This window comes from Caloenas nicobarica, chromosome 5 (genome assembly GCF_036013445.1).
Source record: "Caloenas nicobarica isolate bCalNic1 chromosome 5, bCalNic1.hap1, whole genome shotgun sequence".
Lineage (NCBI taxonomy): Eukaryota > Metazoa > Chordata > Aves > Columbiformes > Columbidae > Caloenas > Caloenas nicobarica.
In genome coordinates this window covers 59,016,249-59,038,087 of record NC_088249.1, presented here as the reverse complement: position 1 = coordinate 59,038,087, position 21,839 = coordinate 59,016,249, and positions in this window count along the sequence as shown.

The window sequence follows — 21,839 nt, the reverse complement described above, 5'->3', positions numbered from 1 at the left end:
AATCCATGAGCAAAAAGGAGGAGTAAGACATGCCTGAGGGAGAAACTAGTTCTGTCAGGGGCACACATGGTACTAACTGCTCTGTATGGACAGAGATGGGCCATTCTTGGTGCTTGCGTTACAGAGTAGAGTGCAGGAATTAAGAGTCAAAAGCGTGGTAGTTTGGTCTTTGAGGCCCAGGGTAAACAAAATCCAGGGCAGTGGTTGTATTTTGTTTCTATTTTTTGAGTGTCTATCACAGAAGAAAAACAAAGCATAGTGGGTCTTAAATTTTTCTCTCTTCTGTTTCTGTCCCCCAGACTGCTGTTTGTCTCACAGAGGTTTACCTGAACTGAATGTACAACTCTTAAGATGTTGGGCATAGCCCTTCCAAGCTCTCGTGTCCCTCAAGTTACACAGAGAGCGGGTTTTGAATTGTGTGCTCTCGGGGTACTGACGGACTGATTGCCCCAACCAGTCCATAATCGTCTGTCATTTTCTTCTGCAATCTCTTTTTGCCATCCAAGCATTTAGATGCCTGTCTTTGGCGTCAGCTCCGGTGTGGCATAGCTATGCAACCTTCTGTCAGGCTGCTGCGAAACAGTCCAGTTGTGAGAAAGAGCCGTGAGAGCTGAAAGCAACTAAATGGTGAGAAAGAGCTGTGAGAAGCCTCAGCTGGGCCTCCAGCCTTACACACCAGCACAGGAGCACAGGATGGTTGGGGTTGGAAGGGACCTCTGGAGATCATCCAGTCCAACCCACCTGCTAAGGCAGGTTCACCAGAGCAGATTGTGCAGGATCACATCCAGGCAGGTCTTGAATGTGTCCAGAGAAGGAGACTCCCCAGCCTCTCTGGGCAGCCTGTTCCAGTTCTCTGGCACCCTCAAAGTAAAGAACTTTCTCCTGATATTCAGTACATGTGCTCATGTGCCCCTCTGCCCACTGACTCAGGAGCTGCATTTGAACCCGGGGCTTTGGCTTCCTGGCCTGGCCTGGCACCTGCCTCATTGCTACAGACTTGTCTGGTGATCTGGACTCTTGCTTGATGCTGTTACCATCACTGGACCTGCTTTACTGCTCGTGTTTGAGCAGTGGGGGACTGTGGACCGTGTCGATGGGGTCACTGCCCTGTCTGTGCCATCGCCCTCGGTGCCTGGCTTGTCCTCCCTTACAGAGCAAGGACAACTGGAAATGTGAGATCATCAGGCAGTATTTATTTTGGAGCTGAGAAAATACTAGAAACATTTCTGACTGCTTGTTTATTTGGGTATCATGCTAGCTTGCCTGTTGTTCCATATGCTGCTTAGGTAGGATAATAAGACTCAACATGTTCTACTTCTTTCTAACTGTAGAGGAAGAGACAGTCCTGGTCTCCTGCATTTTTGTAAACAAAATGACAAATATACAAATAGATGGGCTGGGATGTTTCTGTAATTTAAGTAGAAGCCCACCTGAAATACAGGTAGACATAGAAAAGCATAAAGCCAAAGGTATGTTCTACCATACGTTATATAGAAAAATCAAATTTGATGTAGAGAGTAGTCATTCCCCTTCTGTGCTGCCTTAGTGTGATGATCTCAGAAGTCTAAGCAAATGGAAACTGCTACTTTGGATGTTTTTCATTCCTATTGACTGATTTTTGGGAAATTCCATATAAATCATCATTTTAATTAAATTCTTAAGGCAAATATTTCTAATATAAGCTTAGCTGATTTAATAGAGATCTATATCTTTTGCATGTATTTTCAGATTAATCATAAATTTATTTTCTGAAAGTTGGAATTCTGCATGTTGAAACATGAACTTTTGTCTGTGTGCCAGAAAGGTAAATTTTTGAACTATGCTGCTGTTTGTGGCTGTTAGAGAAGCAAAGCAACAACGCAGAGACATGCGTTTTTATGATTGGTACCGTGGTTCTACCCTTAAGTACTTGGTTCTTTGGGTCATGTTTTGTTATTAAACACTGGAACCTGCAAAAATTAGCCAGACCAATAGTAAAGGTCATTTGATTTTGCTGGGTGTTTCATTTTGTTCTGTTTAACCTTAAATGGAGCGATGGGGTAGCACAGATTCACTTCACAAGACATACCAGATGTAGGACAGGGTCTAGTTTAGCTATTCCATTGGCATTTGTCAGTCTCTTTTTCAAGAGAATGCCCATGCTTAATTGAAAAAGGCTGTATCTTATCTTACACATCTCTAAACAAAGCACTAGTTGTCCTTTCTTTTTTTTTTTTTGCCTTGGTTTTGATTTGTATTGTTAATGACTCCACTTGTACTTTTGCACTTGGTCAATCAACGCAGAGGATCTCCTTTTTCATGACGCATAGAAGTTTCTCCTCAGCCCTCGTTCAGTGAGGCTTTGCTCCTCTTGAGCCTCCGTAGCCATCCTTGCTCCCATCAGCACCGCACACTCACCGCCTCTTCTCTAAAGCCTTTAGCACCTCCACACTATCGGTATCTGATGGTTTTTTTCTGTTGCTCAGCCTTTTCTGCTGACTCAGTCTAATGCTCACAGTCTTAACTCCACTGATGGTGACTCTTTAACTAACTGCCCTGCTAGGCTTCAGCTCTAGGTTTTTCCTCAGCTTCCAGTCCCAGTACGGCTCCTGCTTCACATGGCTGCACTGTTTCTGTGCTGACTCGCATGTTCCTTTCTTGTCCATTTGTCACATTTCATTCCCACTCCTGGCTTGAGCCACAAGACTGCATTGACTTTCTCACACCGTAGGCAGGCATGGCCAAGGGGGATCATCTCTTTTGGATGTAGTTTTAATCTGTTCCCTACACGTGCAGTTGTTTCCACCTGTTTTTTTGCTTCCATGCCTCGCTGATCCCTCTCCTGCTTCCTTCTTTCTGTCTTAACTTTTCATCTGTCTTCCTATCATGAGGAATATATTCTTGCTACTAGCTACTTGTCCATTGCCAACCAATCTCGATTGTTTCTTTCCCCTCTAAATAATTTCCAGCCAATACACCAAATATAACTGCCCTTTTTCTTTCTTCCTTTCATTGATCACATTGACTTGTGCATCATCTTAAATTCTTGAGTTGAAAGGTGAGAGATTTGAAACCAATATGAAACGCTATTTTTGGGCAGCACATTCTTCATGGAACATCAATATGATCCGGATTGTGTTTCCTTTCAGTCTACAATAAATCATCTGCTGATGTCCATAGAAGCAGTTTTATGCTTTATATTACTCTAAAGCAGGTGTTTATGTCAGCACTGCTGTGAGGCTCTTTCTTCATGTTAGACAGAGACAAGCAAGTGAGACCTGGTCTGCAGTCCTGCATATTGAGAAGGACACATCTGCTCTGATGTTCAATAACTTTTAACTGTTACATACTTTATAGTCTGTAAATATTTGCCAAGATATGAATCAATTGCCTTTTAAAGAAGATATGCATAGATGACAGAATAGGTGTTGCTCTGCTTTCTTGACATTCTGAAAAAGCACATAGAACCAGGAAAACTGCTGTTCTGTGTTCCTCTAAATGTTAAGGCAAAATTTATAATTCTGGTCATAAGTTTACATTAAGCTTGAAAAACTTCAGAAGAGAAAGCAAGATAAGTTCCTGGTGAACTATTCCTTTTCATCTCATGAATGTGTGGTAGCACAGGTTCTACTTGAGAAAAGCGCCTTTTTTAAAGGCCCACTGTCATTGTGGCACATTGATTTCAGATTACAGTTTTCATATAAAAGTTCTTTAACTTCCAGATCTGCAAACTTGCTCTGGTTACTTGGAGTCAAGGTTGTGTAACCTTCAGTAGTAAAGACACATCAGACAGAATGTGGGTACCAGTCACAGAAATTGCTTTACACTGCTTGCAGACTTGGGACACTAATTAACAGTTCTGTTAATGATACACGAGACAAAGGAGCCATGTCAATAGATAAGACTAAATGCACAGAAATCAGAGGTTTATGGTAGGAATGTACTATTTTTCTAGAAACACTTCTCTGACTACATTTCCATTTAGTCTTAGTTTCATAAAAAGGAAAAAAATCCCTTCTTTTTTAAATGCCTGGCAGAAAATGAGTAGGGGTAGAGAGAACCTTACAAAGGGAGAGGGCAGGAGAAAGGCAGAGCAGTGGTACAGGTATTCGCTAGCAGATGATATTTTGTATACACAGTGTGAGTCAATACCAAAAGGGGCCTTAAGCCTCCCGAATCCCTCCACTCCTGGTAATTCCGCTCATTAAATGTGTGGGCAGCAGCAAGAAAGAGGACATTTTCCTGTTGAAGAGGAGGAGAGAAAAATCTGCAGGGCTTTACTCAGAGCCACATTAAAAGAGGGAGAGCTTGCTGCCTCGTGACGTTACTTGTCACTGTCTGTTACCCTTAGTGTATACTAAATCATTTGCTTTACATGTGTCATGGCTCTGGAGCATGGGAAATAATACAAAAACTGCTATTACAGTCTTAATGTATGAGGAGAGTTTCTGACTATTAGCTGAATTGGCATGGACTTCTTTTTCTAGCAGAGAGCATCAGTCCATGGTCTAAAAATAGTTAGGAAAAAATAGGATCACAGGAAAAAAAACAGGATCACAGTTTATTTTTCTCACAGGTTTGTAGTAGGTGATGTATCCGAGCTGCTGGGATTTCATTAGACCAGTGTATTTTGGCAGAAGCTTTTGTGTCTTATATGGACTGTGCTGTATGGGATCCCAGCTAACGTGACTTTGGAAAATACGTTGAAGATGTTTCAAACAGACCTACTGTTTATGTCGCAGCTGGTTAGAGGAGGATCCCTGTACATCTGCCATCTGCCAAAGAGGATAATGTGTTCTGTAACTGGCATTCTTATTAATATTGTAGACAGCAAACCTTGCAGGTAGGGCAGGAAACAGGAATAGGACTCATGGTCTGATCCTGACTCTGGTGGTGTTTTGTGTGACCCTTGGAAAATGGCTTAAGCTGTCTTGCCTACTGGCTTCTTACACTGTGTAATCAGAAACGTTCTGTACTGTTTTGTCATTTTATGGTGGGAACAAAAAGCTACATGTCTTTATTTAAAACATGCTGTGATGAAAAGCTACCTATGAACTATTTAATGCTCTCGTCGCAAAATTCAGCTGCATCTTTGAAGCTTTAAAATGAAGTGAGCCTCACTTATGATAAGGGAAGAAGGGGATCTTGATGATATTCCTGCTTATCCTTTAGTTCCTATCATAATTAACAGCAAAGCTGACTGTGACCCTCAGCCTGCTCTTATGGTATTGCTGAGCTCTATAAACTAGCCTAGAGCGTTGGTCACTGCCTTCCAAGCGGACTCTCCAATAACCATTTTAACAGTCCTTCTTCCCTCAAACAGCAATGCCTTCCCACAGAAATTTGCAGAGAGCAGAGAATTGCCTTATACTATTAATAGTTAGTATTTAGACTGCAGTTCAAGGCTTTGAATTTTTTCATCTAGCACTGATGATATCTCTGTGTAGCTCATTAAGCCCTGTAACCCAAATGAAAGACGCCAAAGGAGTTGCCTGTGAAGCAAATGCACTCTTGCTTCTTGCTTCTTGCTGTGGTGTTATGGTGCACTTAATGCTGCGTGGTTATCTTGAATGATAACGTATTTGGCAGCGAGAAGAAAATATCTCTGGAGATAGCGGAGAGAGGTTTTTTCAGTGTGAACTCATGTCACCCCTCTTTTTGTAGCTTATTGTCTGTTGATGAATTTTAAAGAAGCCCTTAGGGATTTGGCACAGAATAAAAGCATTATGCTAGCTTCTCAAGTCAGACTATCCCAAACCTGGTTTGTGTTGCTCGTTTTTCTCTTAGCTGGGCTGAAGAAGGAACTCGCATAAAGAGGAGCAAACTGGAAATTGTTAGTATCATTCTGGGAGTGACTTTTTTCTGACGTTTCTGATTTCAGACATTTCTGTAAAACTCCCTCAACCCATTACAAGTAACTAAGATTTTGTAACGGGTGCCACAAGCAGCTTCAGTGGTTGTCCAGCATTGTAGCACCTCATGCAGACCGATCTTCAGAAGCGATCAGTTTGTTCTTAGTCATACCTACGACGAGTAGGATACAGGCTGGATGTAGCTACTATGATAGTTTCAGTCTCAGCATTGCTCAAGTTTTCTTGTAAAACTGACAGTACTCTGCCTCTTTTCCGTGTATCACGTTTAATAAGTACGTAATCTGTACAAGGCAGTACTGTTATTTGAAAATCAGAAGTTGATTTATATTAACTTATAAAACAAAATTTTGCATCTATTTTTCACCTGTGTTTTACGTTCTAATATAGCAAAGGCTGTTTCCCTTCAGTATATAATCCTGCAAGTACCTAAGACCTGATTTATTTTCTTTTCCACAGCCAATAATTTTACTGTCACTAATCACACTCCATTTTAATCAGAAAACCCAGTGTAAAAGATATGCACTCACCATGTAACAACCACAGCAGATTTACAGTAGTTGTAGTTTTGGCAGTGGTATCAATACATTTTCATGTTTTTAATCATACATTAAATCCTTTATAGCTGCTTTAATAGTTCTGGCATAGAGTATTATGTGGTAGAGAGGGATAAGAACACCCAGAGCAAGGAGGATGGACAAGAAGTAGAATTCCTACATAGAACAGGCCTCTCACACTGTACAGGCTTTAACACAACTATTACCAAAGATTTCTTATCCAGTAACCAAACAAGCCAGTAGCAGCATTTCTACTGTTCTTTCCTCCCAGCTCTGGGCCCTTACAGCTCCCTGGCAGAGGTCAGGGAAAGCCCCTCTCTTGCTCTCACAGCTGAGGCTGATAATTGCAACTGATCCTTAATGCAAAGCAGGTGGGCAGCCAGGGGAGGTTTCTGCTTCTCCAGTCTTGGTGGAAATTTGGGCTGGTGCCTTTCTCTGTGGTGGTTGGCCTCTGGCGTTAGCTGTGCTAGAAACAGAGATGCTTACTGGACTTCACAGAGACAGCACAAGAGCTCTTTAGGTAAGGACAGACTGACTGTGCTCTTGCCCTTTTCTTTAGTTAATAGGTAGAACGTGCAGCTGGAAGCCACTAAAAGTGGTAGAGTTTTACTTTCTGAGTGGATAAGCAGATAACTCTTTGGCATCTCAAGTATATATACTCAGTTCTTCAGGATCGATGTTTTTAGTCTGTCTGCCATTGGGAAAACCTGAAGATACTCAATATTTCTGGGAAATGCTGAGGTATTTTAGAGCTAGTCCTTAATATATGTGTTGGTGTATCCCACTTTGCTCTGTTAAAAGGGCCTAGTTGCTATAGACTGTGGTAGCTTAAGTACAAGCACAGACATGCTGCTGTATTAACTACTAATGGATACATTGGTCTCTTCAGATCTACCTGTATTAGATACTCTTTGGAATGATTACTTGTGCTATGTTAAAGTAAGGAATGAACCAGAAAGTGAAACGGTTCATAAAAGACTTCATTTATAGCGTGAAAACCCAGTAGTTAATCTGTAGCAGAGCTGCAATTGTTCAGGTAAATTCTAGAACAACCTCTGGCCTCTAATGAGTTCAAAACAAGCTCTAAAAGCTGCTGTGCAGGAAATAGTAGTGCTGAAGAGTTTATACTATGTAATGAATCCTGACTTTGCTTCAGAGGGTTCTGCAGGATTTTGTTCATGTGTCATTGAAATATAAATCTCTGGAGTCTTTACCTCCTTAGATTGTTATACCCCTTCGATCTCTTCAGCTTCCCCTACATGTGATAAATTATTGCCAGTGTTTTTGATGTAACTGTTTGCAGTGGTAACTGGAATCTGGGGACCTCTTTGTGTTGGTGTTTTAGCCTTGCTTCATAACCAAGAGCCCAGTTGCCAGGCTTAGCAAACAGTACTGTTTTCTGGAGGGCTGAGCTCCCATTGTACCACATCCACATCAAGCTCTCTGCTCAATTTTTTTGCATGCTTTGGATTTGGACTCCTACGTACAACTGGGGAGGCCTGAACTACCAGTTTACTTGTTCTAATGTAGTGCAGGGGTTATGCTGGTGGAAGAGCTGCAGTGATACACTTGTGATTCAAATCTTAGTTCTATGATCTATAACTGGCATCTGGTTTTCTGGAAAGGGAAAAAAAAGGAGGAAGGTTGAAACTCTGAGGGCTGTCTGGGTCTGTTTCCATCCAACTGAAACAACAAATGTGTTTTGCTTTGATATTACTCCTTGAGCAATATTATATCCCCAAACTTCTTTCAAGCATGGAAAGGTTCTCCAGTATGAGCAAGCTCTGGGAAAGTATTTTTCCAGTCATGTTTGCTACAAGACTTGACTGATGGTGAAATTTACTGAATTACTAATAGTCTCTTCATAATCTTGGAACATGAAAATTATAACTTTTGACATCACATAGACATTGAGTATGTTCACAAGGGTTTATCGTATCTCCCTCCTCTCCTTCCCTGTTTGAGTAGGGGAGGAGCAAAGAAAATTGCCATTAGCTATTGAGGAGGAGGAATAAAGTGAAATTCCTGCTCTTGATCTTGCAGCAGCTGCTGGTAGCAGGGAGCGGAAAAAAAGGTGGTGGATCTGGGCTGGCTGCTGTTCCCTAGAACAGCAATGCTTTGTGTATTCCATGGGACACATACAAATACTACATTTACCCAGTCTTCCCATGTCACTTGAAATTGGAGAAGTCTACAGAGTATCTCAAATTTCTGACATTAAAAAACAAACACACACACAAAACCAAAATATGCACACGAGAAGACCCAAATGAGCCCATTTTCCTTGCAACTCTGTCCAGAATGAACTGTGTTATGTTTCGGTGTGTTTGGTTTTGTTTGTGTTTTTTTAAGGGGCAACAAAGCTATGAAATTTTTCTCCTACCTCGCATTTTTCACGTGGTAGGATTTAACATGAAATTCTGGTTTGTTTTACCCTTTGATAGCTCATCTGAGTGATTTATAAAAACTTTTACAGAGGCAGCACCATCTTTGATGCTTTGTTAGGAAGCCAAATCCCTCCAGGTGGCTTAGACAGATGCTAGCACCTTGACTACGCCCTAGTTTGTATACTGTTTTAATAGTTACTAATTACTTATTCAATGTCATTACCACGTTTCTGGTTTTGGCACAAAATTACAGAGCAAGTTACAACAGTCACACAGAAAGATCACTATGTATTCTGGCAACAGTAGAAAATAAGAATTGTTAGGGTACTTGCAAGGTATGTGGAGGAGTTAGTGTGTGCTTAGCTCTTAGAATGTGTGTTTATTTTGGACTTTTTGTATTCTTTATTATTTCTTCCTTGACTGGAATTGAAGAACCTGAAAAATTACTTCTTCTTAAGTGCTCGAGTGCAGGTCTACTTTGAAGCAGTATATTTTTTACAGTTTGGAATCACTCAGTGAACAAAATTTAATCTCCTTGGTCACTTTTCAGAAATCTGAATTTTCAAAAGGTGTACTGCTGAATATTATTATTCCCAAGATCAAAGTTAGTAAAGAAACAAACAAACAAAACTCCAAAACACAAAAGTGACTTGTATTGTTAGGAAATACTTTGTGTAGTAAATTATATCTTATCTTACTGTGAAAGGAAACAATATTTAACAAGATATAAAGAAGAATCACTTTTTAAAAAATTTTCATTTATCACTCCTGATCCTGCTGTGTATGAGATATTTCATATTAGATACTCATTTCCTGCTAGTTCTCTTATTCACACCCCTTTCTGGAAAGTGTTTCCTAATGAATGTCCCGTAGAGGGAGATGGTTTTAGCAGGGTTAATTATTTGGAGCAGAGCACCATGTTGGGGCAGACGCTTCTTGTTTTAGCACTACCTCATCTGTCCCTGTGGGTATGAGCCGGTGCTGCACCGCACAGGGTAACCACACATGAAATAGCTTTTATTGCAGACTGGGGAGAACTTCTCATCTGATTAATTGTGGGTCTACAGCAGGAAGTTCTTCTGGCATAACTAAGATGATTAGCGGTGTGATTTATTTTGAGAGCATTGCTATGCCGATAACAAACGGGTTTATTTTTATAAAATGCAACAGGGGAAGCACTAAGCGGGTTTTGGCTGGCTTAGTTAAGCAGAAGAAAAATTATAGTGAGAGGTCAAACAACCCCTCTCTAGTAAGATCTTATCTAGAGTGGAGTACTTAATTTTTGCCTTTAAATTGCTGTTTAGTTTTCAGAGTTCACTTCTACATTGAAGATACAATTAATAATTACCAAAGCTATTGTCTGGACTGTCTTTGAGGCAAAAACCCTTGTGCTTGAATTTATGAACTCACAGCCAGTTCACCTTTTGAAATGTAGCTTCTGTGTCCATGTGAGCTAGTGACTCTCTAATTCTGTTGTCCTTTTCAGTTCACGAATAATCCTTGGAAGAATAAGAGTAGTGTTCAGTGTAAATGAGAGTAGAAGAACTGAGTCCATCATCTATTTTTAAAAAAAGTACAGATTCTGGATCACAGGACTTGAACCCAGCCATTTCCCATTACTGGTGCTAGTGGGGAGCAATTCACCTTGGTCAGCTCTTGAGGCTGAAGAAAGTTTTCCCCTATACAGATATTTCTGTTGTCTGCCATGCTATTCACTTTTATAAACCTGTTGCTTCTTATTTTTGATTGATGCTCTGTCTGAAGTTTCAACTGAAAAACAGTTAAACTTGCAAAAATGGGGAGAGATAGAGACTTTGTGTTACTGCTGCCATCAGTACCTGGCGGTACATTTACACTGCAGATGTGATTTGAGATTCAGCCTGCCATAAGTCTGGGATTGGTTTTTCTTGGTGGTCAGCAGAGATTACAAGTTTGTTGTTTATTCCCACAAATGCTTTGCTTTTTGCTTCCCCATCAGTTCTCCACCTGTTTTCTGAAGCTGCATTGTAAACTGAACTGGTGTAATATAATAATTCTCTGAGTGCCAGCTGTGGTGCCTGGTGAGGGAGGGATGGAGAACTTCAGCTGGAGGTTGTGGTGCCAAAAGATGCAGGAGGCACCAGGGCTGCCGCGAGGTGTGTGGAGCTGTACCTTGCAGAATTAATTGCCAGGATAGCCCAATCCTGTCACTTAATCATCACATTGCAGAGATTTATTTGAATTATTGTGGCCTTAGTGGTGATCCAGTGTATATCATTCCTGCTTCTGGAAAGCTAGCTCTTTGCTTTTTGCACAGGGTGGAGGGTGGGAATCAAAGTTACCTTATGTTTTTTTCACGATGAATTGTAGGGAAAGCTTTTGTCTCCTTGCAAATTCATTGGGGAAATTATGTGGGAGGTCAAGTAACAACAGTGTTCAGCCTTAGGCTTACAGTCCTTTTAAATATGAAAGGAAGATTTAAAAAAAATTTTATTTTGTGGGTAGAGAAAGGGCAGCAGCCAAATAAGAGAGCAGGGTAACTCTGCAGTGAAAGCGTATCCTCAGGGGGTCACCACTGCCAAGAACACAGCATACTCTGGTCTATATTGTGTTTATTTTTGGACAGTAACTTCTGATATATGGGCTAGCATCTTCTGATTTATGGACTAGCATTCACTATAGGGCTAAATCAGAATGGGAAGTTAAAGTATTCTGAAATTGGAATATGTGAAATTCAACTTGCAGGCTATATAACAAAGTGTGCTGACCTTGTTTTAAAAATTATTCTTTTTGGCTTCTCTTAGAATAAAGCTGTGTACTTAAAATTTCATTTTAAAACTTTATTTTTACAATTATTGTTGAAGTGGTGTCCACTTCTTGGCTAAATTAAGGCCATGCAGACATACTTAGAATGCTCCCTGGTTTTAATGAAAGTGGGAATTGAAAGTACTTGGAGCTGGTATGTTTGTTTTCCAGCTGAGGAAGCTGGCAAATGATGTTACAAATTTTTGGAAGAATTGTGGTTTTAGAGACAATGAAAGCAATACTTCGAGCAACACAATGTTGAGATAGGATTGCTGAGAACATAATTATGATTGCTTTGCTGTTGTATAACTGATAAGTAATATGAAAACCTCAAATTATAATCATAGGATGATACACCAAACAGCCCTGAAGTCTGATGTTTGCAAGATCAAAAAGGCTTTGTGAGATCTGGCATATTTCTTGTTTAAAGAAACTGTTCCATGACACAGTAGCTGTGGGCACGGTACCATCCAGGCAAACAGATCTTATAGAGAAACTGGTTTAGAAGTAACAGCAGTACAAGCTCTGAAAATCCAGCAGAGGTAAGCAATAAAATTTTTAATAATAAATAAATAAAACTGACTGGCTTTGCGATTATATTGCAGCAAAGTGTTTTTCAGTTCAAATGTTCCTTTCTAGTATATTTCTTCATACAAGATTATTTGCAATTTTTCTTGTACAGGATTTGCTTTTTATTTGGATAACTGGAAGTCAGGAGTGCTCTGAGAATTGAAATGAGCTTTGCATTTAAAGATAATATACCTACTAAGTACTATTGTTTTACTTTTATTACTATAAAAGAGGAAAAAAGTTCATTTTTGCCTTCAGTCCATATTTGTTTAATCAAGATAATAATAGGTCATAGGATTATTCTTTCCGAAGTCACATGATACATTAAGATAAAGGACTGCTGTCTTCTAAGTTATAATATTTGCAGACACTAAGCAGCATTTATCCCAAACTATCCATAGATAAAAATTAATTTCAATTTTACTTGTAATTGTAAAAGTAAAAAAAAAAAAAAGGCTTTAAAATGGTGGGAGAATTGTTATGTACATGTAGAAACCTTGGAAAATAGGGGAGCCCTACCAAGTGTTTGAGTCTCCCAGGTTATAGGCTGAGGGAAGTGTGTTTTGCTTTTGTTAATGGTTGTTATTAAAAATATATATATATGCCTATAAAGTTTCTGAGATACTCTGATAGATAAAATCAAAGCTCTAAGGCAGCACAAAGTAGCATAATTTGTCTGCTTTTCAGTTCGTGATGGAAGATGTACATGATAGACAAATGAACTAGGTGTATTATCATAAAAACAGAAATATGTAAATATCTAGGCTGAATCTTGGTATAGGAATAATGTAAGTTAACCCTTTTTGAACATGAATTTCTCAAATCTTATTTTGGCTACTCTAAGTCCAAGAAAGTTTCTGCTGAGAAACCACACAGGTGAATCTGAGATTATAATCTCCCCTTTATTATGCTAAGGTATTATTTCTTAGGATTCTGAAACATAGTAGGGCATGACTCTCTAACAGGTGGTAGATTTAATTTGAAAAATCAAAATAACAAAAACTTTCTCTATTGTTAACATACTTTGTGGAGACAACCTTCTACCTACTAGCACACCAAAGTGTCTGCAGAAGTGTTTTTGTAAAAAATCAGTCACAGATCTGTATTTGCTTACCCTGTTGTTGGTCGCTCCATGTTGTAAAATAGCTATATTCCCAAGAAATGAAAAGCTGGGGAAAATGACCACAAGAGCACATGTCTGTCTTCACCCTGACTAGCTCAAAACCTGCAGGTTCTCTTGTGGTGGGCACCGGGTACAAATAGATTGCTTGTGAGAGTAGAGGGATGCCCACAGTACCTCCAGAAAATTCACATAGCAAGGCTATCTGATTTTCATTCATAGTTATTGCGTCTTTGTGAAGAAGCTGTTTGTAGCTATTGATGTCTCTTTGATTAGAATTTTATTTGTAGCTGTTTTCAGTTTGCTTTGCAAATGCTTGCATTGCTGTGTGCTTTTAAAATTAAATTAAAGTGCTATGATATCTAACAGTGATTAGTTTCATCGTAACACATGCATATTGGCAAGGAGCCGAGATGCTGCAGAAGGTGAGACAGTGTGTCTGCAAAGGTAGGCAGATGAAATACTTTTTTCCAACAAACCAAAGGGAAGATGAACTGACAGTGAAACTACTACTTAAATGTTCTTGGCCAAGAAGAAAAAATGCACAAGACTACAATAGAAGAAGAGGCAATAAAAACATACATTATGAAAGGCTATAAAAACATTACATTGATAATTTCAAGGGAGTGATTTGGTGATGGAAGTGCTAATTCTTTGCAGAAGCCTCTTCAAATACTTTTAAGATAGTTTGTCATCCTGCTGCCCGCTTTACGTTGATGTTTAGCCGGGATAATTTTTGAAAGAGAGGAAACTTAGTCCTTTGCGTAAGAGTAGATACCCATAAAGGTAACGTAACTGCTTGAGAGCTACACACAGAACTTGACATAAGTCTTTCTTTAAAAAACAAACAAACACACAAACCAAAAACAATTCTTGTCCTATTGCAACATGAAGGTCATGTTTCACCTCTCCGATGGGAAGTTAATACATATAAGATTTGTGAGCAGTTCTTTTCCTAAGACTTTCATAAACCAAGTGTTTTAATGTAGCCTGTAGAAAAGCAGAAATTTATGTGTTTATTTGGTCTCATGTAATATTACAAAAGAGCTTTGTTCTAGTTTCTTCTACTGATGTTTGTATCTCCTCACTGCTTCTTGGCAAAGGGCAGGGATTATGGGAAGCTGAGTCCAGCTCCAGGCGTGGTTTGAAACTTTCTTGTAATTTTGGTCAAATGGCCTGTGGCTGTTGTGCCACTGAGGCTGTTAATGGCAGCGGTGACCAAACAGCCCAGTTGCTCTGTAACTGTCTGTGCCAGCTCCCCGATTGCTGATACCTCTGTCATATAGATAGTATTTTCAAAAAGATTTGAACAAAGTACAAATTAATTGACCAGCAAGTTCGTTTTCATCTAACGTCACTGAGACTTCTGTTACCCAGAAGGAACCTCAGTGTGACAGAAGAGAACCACTGTATCTTTTAGATTAATCTAACTTAATTTGGGGGGTTAATGCTGCCTTTTTTTTTTTTATGAAGTGACATTTTAAAACACTGGAGAACGATGAGGGACAACCTAACAGGGAAAGATCTTCTCCACATCAGGAGTGGTCTGGAGCCAAGAGAGGACATGTCCTTGCAGCCTGAGACTACAGGCCAGTCACATGTGTTTAGCTTTTTGTACACTGGGCAAACAAAGCCTCTTGACATATTCAGTTCAAGTAGTCCGAATAATCATGAAAACTACTTCAGAAACTAAAGTTCTGTGTTCTTCTGTGGTGTAATGCTGGTTCGAATGAAGACAGGTAACATTAAAGATCCTGACTTTATTCAGTGTTTCAATACAACTGTTTATTAGATTTGACCCTTATGTTACGAAGGCCTATTTCCATCTAAAATTCATAGTTAGCATACAAATAAACCTCAATTTACAGTTAATTTGATGTAGTGTGTTCCCCATCGTGATGTATGCCAACATCTACTTGTCCCCTTAGCAACACCTGTGTGAAGCATAAAACTGGAATGTAGACTATAATGCAGTAGTGAAAACTTGCAGCTGATATGTGTTTTAGTAGGGAAAGGGTTAATCCATGACAGGAATGCATTTTTAATTTTAAGGAATAAATAAAGAAAACTGCTGGGTCTTAACAGCTGGCCAAGAGTACTCAGAAAGACTTGCAAGCTCCTAGAGCAATTAATCCAGATCAAGAGAGGATTAACTTTGAAGTTTAAAATATCCTCCATGCCTGAGGAGGGACCGGTTTAAAGTGCTCATGAATGGGGTAGATAGCTGATTTGCAAGAGTGGGAGTTAATTTATGGGTATGAAATCTACTTTTTGACTTTGCAGCCTGGGCTTTTAGATCTTAATCTTCTGTAGTAGATCAGTAGCCTGGGTGAATATGGAATGATAACTATCATAAGATTACTATATAGATTACTATAGACTGTAAGAAATATAAATTACTTGACTTGCTATATTTATTGCCAGAGACAGGAGTTCGAGTTTTCTGGCTTTTGATAATCAAGACTTCTAAGCAAGCCAATAGTAAATTTGAAAAACTTAATTCTTCTGGTGTTCTTTTACAATTTCACTCTATTTTGTCTTGAAAAATAGGTTGATTTTTAAAAGGAACTTTTCTGGAGGGAGGGGGAATATCTATAAGTGGGATATCCTGCTCATTATAGAGTAAGTCTTGGAAACCAACCTGCAAGTGTGTTAGTAAACTTCATGCCAATTTCTGAAGATTTTTTGGAAATAAAATTACGATAAGTTTTTTTGTTTAAATAAAAAAGCTGATTGAGATATAATGCATATTATCATATTAACCAGAGTAAATGACCAGTCACATGGAAAAGATGATAGTTTTTAATTTCACTGATTTGAGCTTTGAAAATTATAGTGAGATTTTTCAATTTTTGATCAGGAAGCTTCCTCCAGTGTTCCTGTTATGGCTTTGCATTTTGATGGGAATATTCTGTTCTTGATCCTTGCCAGTGTTGGAAAGAGGTTCTTTGGCCGTTCTGTGATTATCTTCTGTTATAAACCAATGAAACACCTACTACTGTCTTCATTCTTTTCGCTGTCCTCCTTTTTCCCCCCAAAAGCAGAAAGTGAAGCTATTAAAAACCAATCATCTTGTAAGCAGAGGGAATTAAATCCTGTCAACTTTCCCCTGCAGCCTGAAAGTCTCCCGATCTGTCTTCCCACACAAACTACGAGTATTTTTTTTGACCTGAACATGTCCTTCTGTAAAACTCTCCTTTGTGTGCCTCGATGAAATTATGTCCGTCGTTGTCTGTAGTGCCAGGAACCTTTAAATGCAACAGAGAACTGACATAATTTGGAGAAAATACTTGAGCTAACATGTCTATAGTTGGTTTTATTAATATTTACTGTGTGATCTTGGATTACAGGGCACAATAGCATGTTTCTAGTATGAATACTTCTCAACCTCTATGACAAAGTACTGCAACAGATTTTAAAATAGTTTAAACATCTCTTCACCAGACAGCTGTGGACGTATCATTACATTAGGCACTGACAGCTTTGGTATGTTGGAAGAGGAATGGGGAAGGCATTTAACTTCAGACAATGTGGGAAGGTGTGGAAGATGGCAATGGAGATGGAGGTGTGATCATCACAGCCACTTCCAAGGAAGATCTCTGTGTCATCAAATTAAGTTCCAAGCAAATAAAGTAACAGGAATATCAACAAAACAGGACGCTAGCGTTGAATGTCCAGCTAGAGAGGATGGTGAGGAAGAAGAGATTAATCTTGCGCAAAAGGGCAAAGGGGTTGGTTGATTCAGAAGAATCCTCATGGATGGAGCTAGATAGCCAAGAGCTTAGGCTAAACAAGATCCTGGAGGAACAAAGGATCTTACTGTAAAACATAACCTACTATTGCTTTTTCTTGTTTCATTTTCTTTCTCGTAGGTTGTCATTTGGAGTTCAACATTTTGATGTGTTAAACTTAGACTTAAATTTTCTTGTTTGAGCATCTCTCTCATCAGGTGTGATCTTGGGTGAAGTTAATAGGATTTTTGTTACTGTTGCCTGAGTCTAGATTTGTCTTTAGATATATGCCATGACATGCTTTAGAATCTGGTCCCCTCATTTTTTAAGGTGTTTCTGCCAGGTCTCCTGCATGAAGTTAGGATGCAGCTACCTGTGAAACAGAGCTTGGGGAAGGAGGAGCTGATGTATTGTATGTCTGTCTTATGGCGACTTGACACGCGGTTAGGTCACAGATCTAGATCAAGAATTGGAAATTGTAGAATAAAACCAATGTCGTTACTTCAGAGGCAATGAATCTATGTGTGTACCCAAATGCGTGGTTGTAGGCAAGTGGAAATGAATGCAAACCATAATAAATTTAGGAATTTTTCACTCAAGGGAGGGTTAGGGAAGTGAGAGTCTTCAGAGCTGGAATTCCTGCAGCCCTGCTCAGCTGGGCAAGTTGCGCTGAGCTCAGGTGGGTCTGCTGCTCAGTGTATCCCTGCAGCTGGACTCACCCTCCTGTGCTCCAGTGTAGGTTCTGGATTAGGGAGGCACGGTCTTCTGAGCAGGATTTCTGATGAAGTCTGGTCTACCTGGAGAGCAGCGATGGTGCTCTGCTCAGAACAAGGCTGTAGGTCAACATGTATCTGGAGGTAGACAAGCACTGTGCTCTGCTTTGGTAAAGCATGGGGCTTTCAGAGTCGGAATTGCATTGGAGCCTTGCCTGGTCCAGAGAGCTGATGGTGCAGAGTCGAGTTCAAGGGCTGATATTGCTGAAAATCCTGTCATAGGAAAAATCTTCCTGTACAATTGTAAATGAATGCCCTGCTGTAGGAGAATGAGCAAACAGTTCATGCTCTGGCAAGACCCAAATTCACACTTAGTTATTGTTTCTCATTTTAAAGATATTTTCTTTTCAAATATGCAAGATAACATGAATCAAAGATTTTATGCAACTCTAGGATTTATTTTTTAAATGTCAACTGTTAGTGTGTTGAGTGATATATCTTTATCACCTACTTAAGCCTGAAATTCTGCACTTATTTTTCATGTTATTTATTTTGGAAAACATAGTAAAGTGCTTTTTCTCTCACTGGTTTAAATAAAGGAGAACAACTTGGCATTCGTAATAATCAAACTGACTGACTTAGGGTAGAATAGCAATTCATCCAGCACAAGCCAAACCCAGGAGATTTAAAAATCAGCATCACCATGTAATGAGAGAAACTATGCCAATTCATGAATGCAAATCTTTGAAAAGAAAATTCTGCAAAACTTGGCCTGTATCTCATATTAGCCCCTGGCTGGTTTAATTTGTCTGGCATATACTCAACTCTCACACTGGCTGATCATATTACTCAAAAAAGGGGAGGAAAAGTGTATCATCTTCTTCTGTACTTTTTTTATATGCGTACCCCTTCTGTGTCATAGAACAATATGCTGACAGATGGTACTTAGTCACCTGTTATGTCTGTTGATTATATGCTTTGATCTGAAATTTATTTTGCTCTTCTTGGCAGCTGAGCTGTTTCTTAATCCATTGATAAAACCTGCTTAATAAGCACTTACAAAGACATTGACATCACGAGAAGACGACTGTGGTGGTGAAATCATGATGTGATGCCCATAAACCCAAAAGAAGCCTTGTATTCAAGGCTTCAAGCAAAATACCTTTTTTGAGAAACAAGTAACAAGCAGTTTTATTCTTGCATTGCATAGTTAAGTCTGCTGCTTCCTTGTATTTGTCTGAAGTGTATCAACAAGGACAGGACGATTCAAATGGCTGCTTTCTTATGAGGAATTTGTATCTTGCCATGCTAGAAGCTTTCTTTTCTGTGTGTTAACGGCTATTTGAAATGTTATTTTATCTTGCTTAATTGCATGGCTAAATATAAATTTGTTGTCACAAAACAGGTTTAAGACAAGAGCCATTACCTTGTCCTAGGGTGTCTTGCTGGGACTGAACAGAGCTGGCAGCTTGCCTGCAGAAATGTAGGTAGCTAAAACATGGTGCTTTTTTTTTTTTTTTTGAGCACTTTCTTGGGTTTTTGTTTGGTTTTGTTGCAGTTTTCCACAAAACGTAAAGCCTTCTGGGTTTTTAGTTTGAGGGTCCTGTTACTCATTAAATGCCTTTAGTAATGACAGTGTGACTAATAAGAACCAGTTACAGTAGTCTTATTAATGTATAAACCTTGGCTGGAGGAGTTATACATTTTGGTATATTGATGACTTTACTGCATTAGCATTTTGGCAAAATCAGGTCTTTCCCACTAAGCTGCATGACCATCTCTGGCCAACTCATACCTGTCATCAAGATGCCCTAAGAGGGTCACACAATACAGTTCCACTTGCCATGAGCTGGCTGGCAAGTCCCTTCATCTAATTACCCAGGCATATTTTGTCAGCACGTCAGCAAGGCTGCAGTGTTGGAAAACTGATTTTTATTTAGTGTTCTCTTTGCCTGGACAGCTTGCTTGATGTACTTTGAAAGAGCATTAGAGAGCGCCTAGGTAATTAATTTAAATTAGGTGGGTAAATCTAAGTGACATGATACTGTAAGACACTGTCGCTTCTTAAATGATCCATCCTCATACGAAATATTGAAGTTTCCCCATGAAAGGTGTTAGATTCTCTTTAGGGAAGTGAAATTTATTTTAATGTAAGAAGTACAAATTAATGGAGATGATTGTGGACAGAATTCTGGAATATTTAATTCTGAGTCTGGCTATGATAACACAGAGTGGTGGTGCTTAGATTCTCATTGTATTCAGAATAGTTCTTCTGTCTTTTAAACTAAAGTGACAAGGAAGTTACTACTTATATTTCTTTATTGCCCCTGTGACTGTTCACTTGTAAAATAAGAGCAAAGTATTTTTATAAATTTTGCTCTACGTGATTATGCAAGTGAAGTACTTAAAAGTATCTAGGCTCCTGTAACTTTTTTCTTTGATAAAGCAGAATCTATGAATTCCTGAGCAAGTGTTAAAAATGAGGGGAGGGGAAAAAAAAAACAACCAACCAAAAACCCCACAAACAAAAACAACCCCCCGCCCCACACACACAAAGACACACTTTAAAAATTGTACAATTTTTTTTTCTTTTTGGTTTAGCACAGGAAAGGCTGGTTTTAAAATACAGGCTACAAGATTACTGGTTAAACTGTAAAATACTGAGAAGCATGTTAAGGCATGACACTTGCACAGTTAACGATCATTCTTTTTTGGCTTGTTGCCTCTAGAGATGTACTAAAAAGAGGAGGAGAAGGGGGGTGAAGCAAGCATTTCAAACCTAACCTTTAAACATATCTGTATTTAAGTATAAAGGAGTAGGGGGCGGGGGTGGGGGGAAAGGCACACACAACAAACCCACGACTCTCTAGAAACTCCCCAGCCCTTGGAAATCCATAACAGAAATACTCTCAAAACACAAAATGCTGTTCTTCATCAGATATTTTTGCCTGCCAGACTTGGGGACATGTGAAGTGCCAGACATACCATCTGTCATGCAGCTGTTTCACTGTTTGGCCCTGCCAGGAATGTTTGCACAGCTCGGAGAGGACACATCAAGGTGTGGATGAATGGTTGCGTGGAATAATGCTTGCTTGAAACTTGGTGGGGTTTTTTCTGGGAGGAGAAAATAGAGTTTGTATACATGTGTTAGGGGAAAAGGTAATATGCATTTAATCTTATGAAGCTCTTGCCTGAAGAAAGAAAATGGACTTTGTGGGTTTTTTACTTCTTGGGAAGGCTGTGGGCTTCCACATGAGATGATGTGATGAATGTAGAAGCGGGGGGAAAATAAACGTGCACCTCAGGTATTTTTAAAAATTAGTTGTGATAAATGGTCATCCTCTCTGTAGTGAATGCTGTAAATATCCATTAGTTTGAATAGAAAAGAATCTGATGTTTAACTTCTGGCTAAGGAATGCACATGTGTAAATGGTATAAGAAAGTGAATATATTGGAGAAGCATTTAATAGTTTCATTCAATTTTTTTTTTTTTCTTTCCCCTCTCCTTATTTTAATTATGAGTGTATCCCAAGAAACAGCAGGCTGGAGGAAGAGAGACTTCCTTCCCTCCATGTCTGACGCTGCTTCTACCAACCTCCCTGCTCTTCTGACTCCTCTCTCTGGGGAGCTTTCTCCCGCTTTCCCCCCAATACATACCAGGATCTTCAGCTATATGTCCTCACTCTCAGGCACAAGAAACGTTCAGTTACTATTAGTGCTTCCACCGCTTTTCTTTCCCACTGCTCTCCAAAAGCCTGGCGTGTCCTTTCACTTACTGTTTCACAACTTCTCTCCATTCATCGTGTGCCGCTGCCCGTGCCCGCTCTGCTTCGTGTTGCCGGCAGTGCAACACTGAAGTTTGCCATCTGTAGTTTAGGTTGCAAAATTAAATTTTGTCTACATTCATGTGAGTCAGTTCCAGGTGTAGTAGAACGCACCTCAGCTCACCTTTAATAATGCAATAATTCAGTGCCAATGAAGTTAACGTTCTCATTTAAAAGCCTCTGCAGAAAGAATCCCCAGGGAGTCAATCCTCAGATCACAGGCAAGAAATTACTGATTTTTTCAGGGCTTCAGATGAAGCCAACCATGCAGGATTTTTATGTGGAGGATGAAATAAAGCGATTA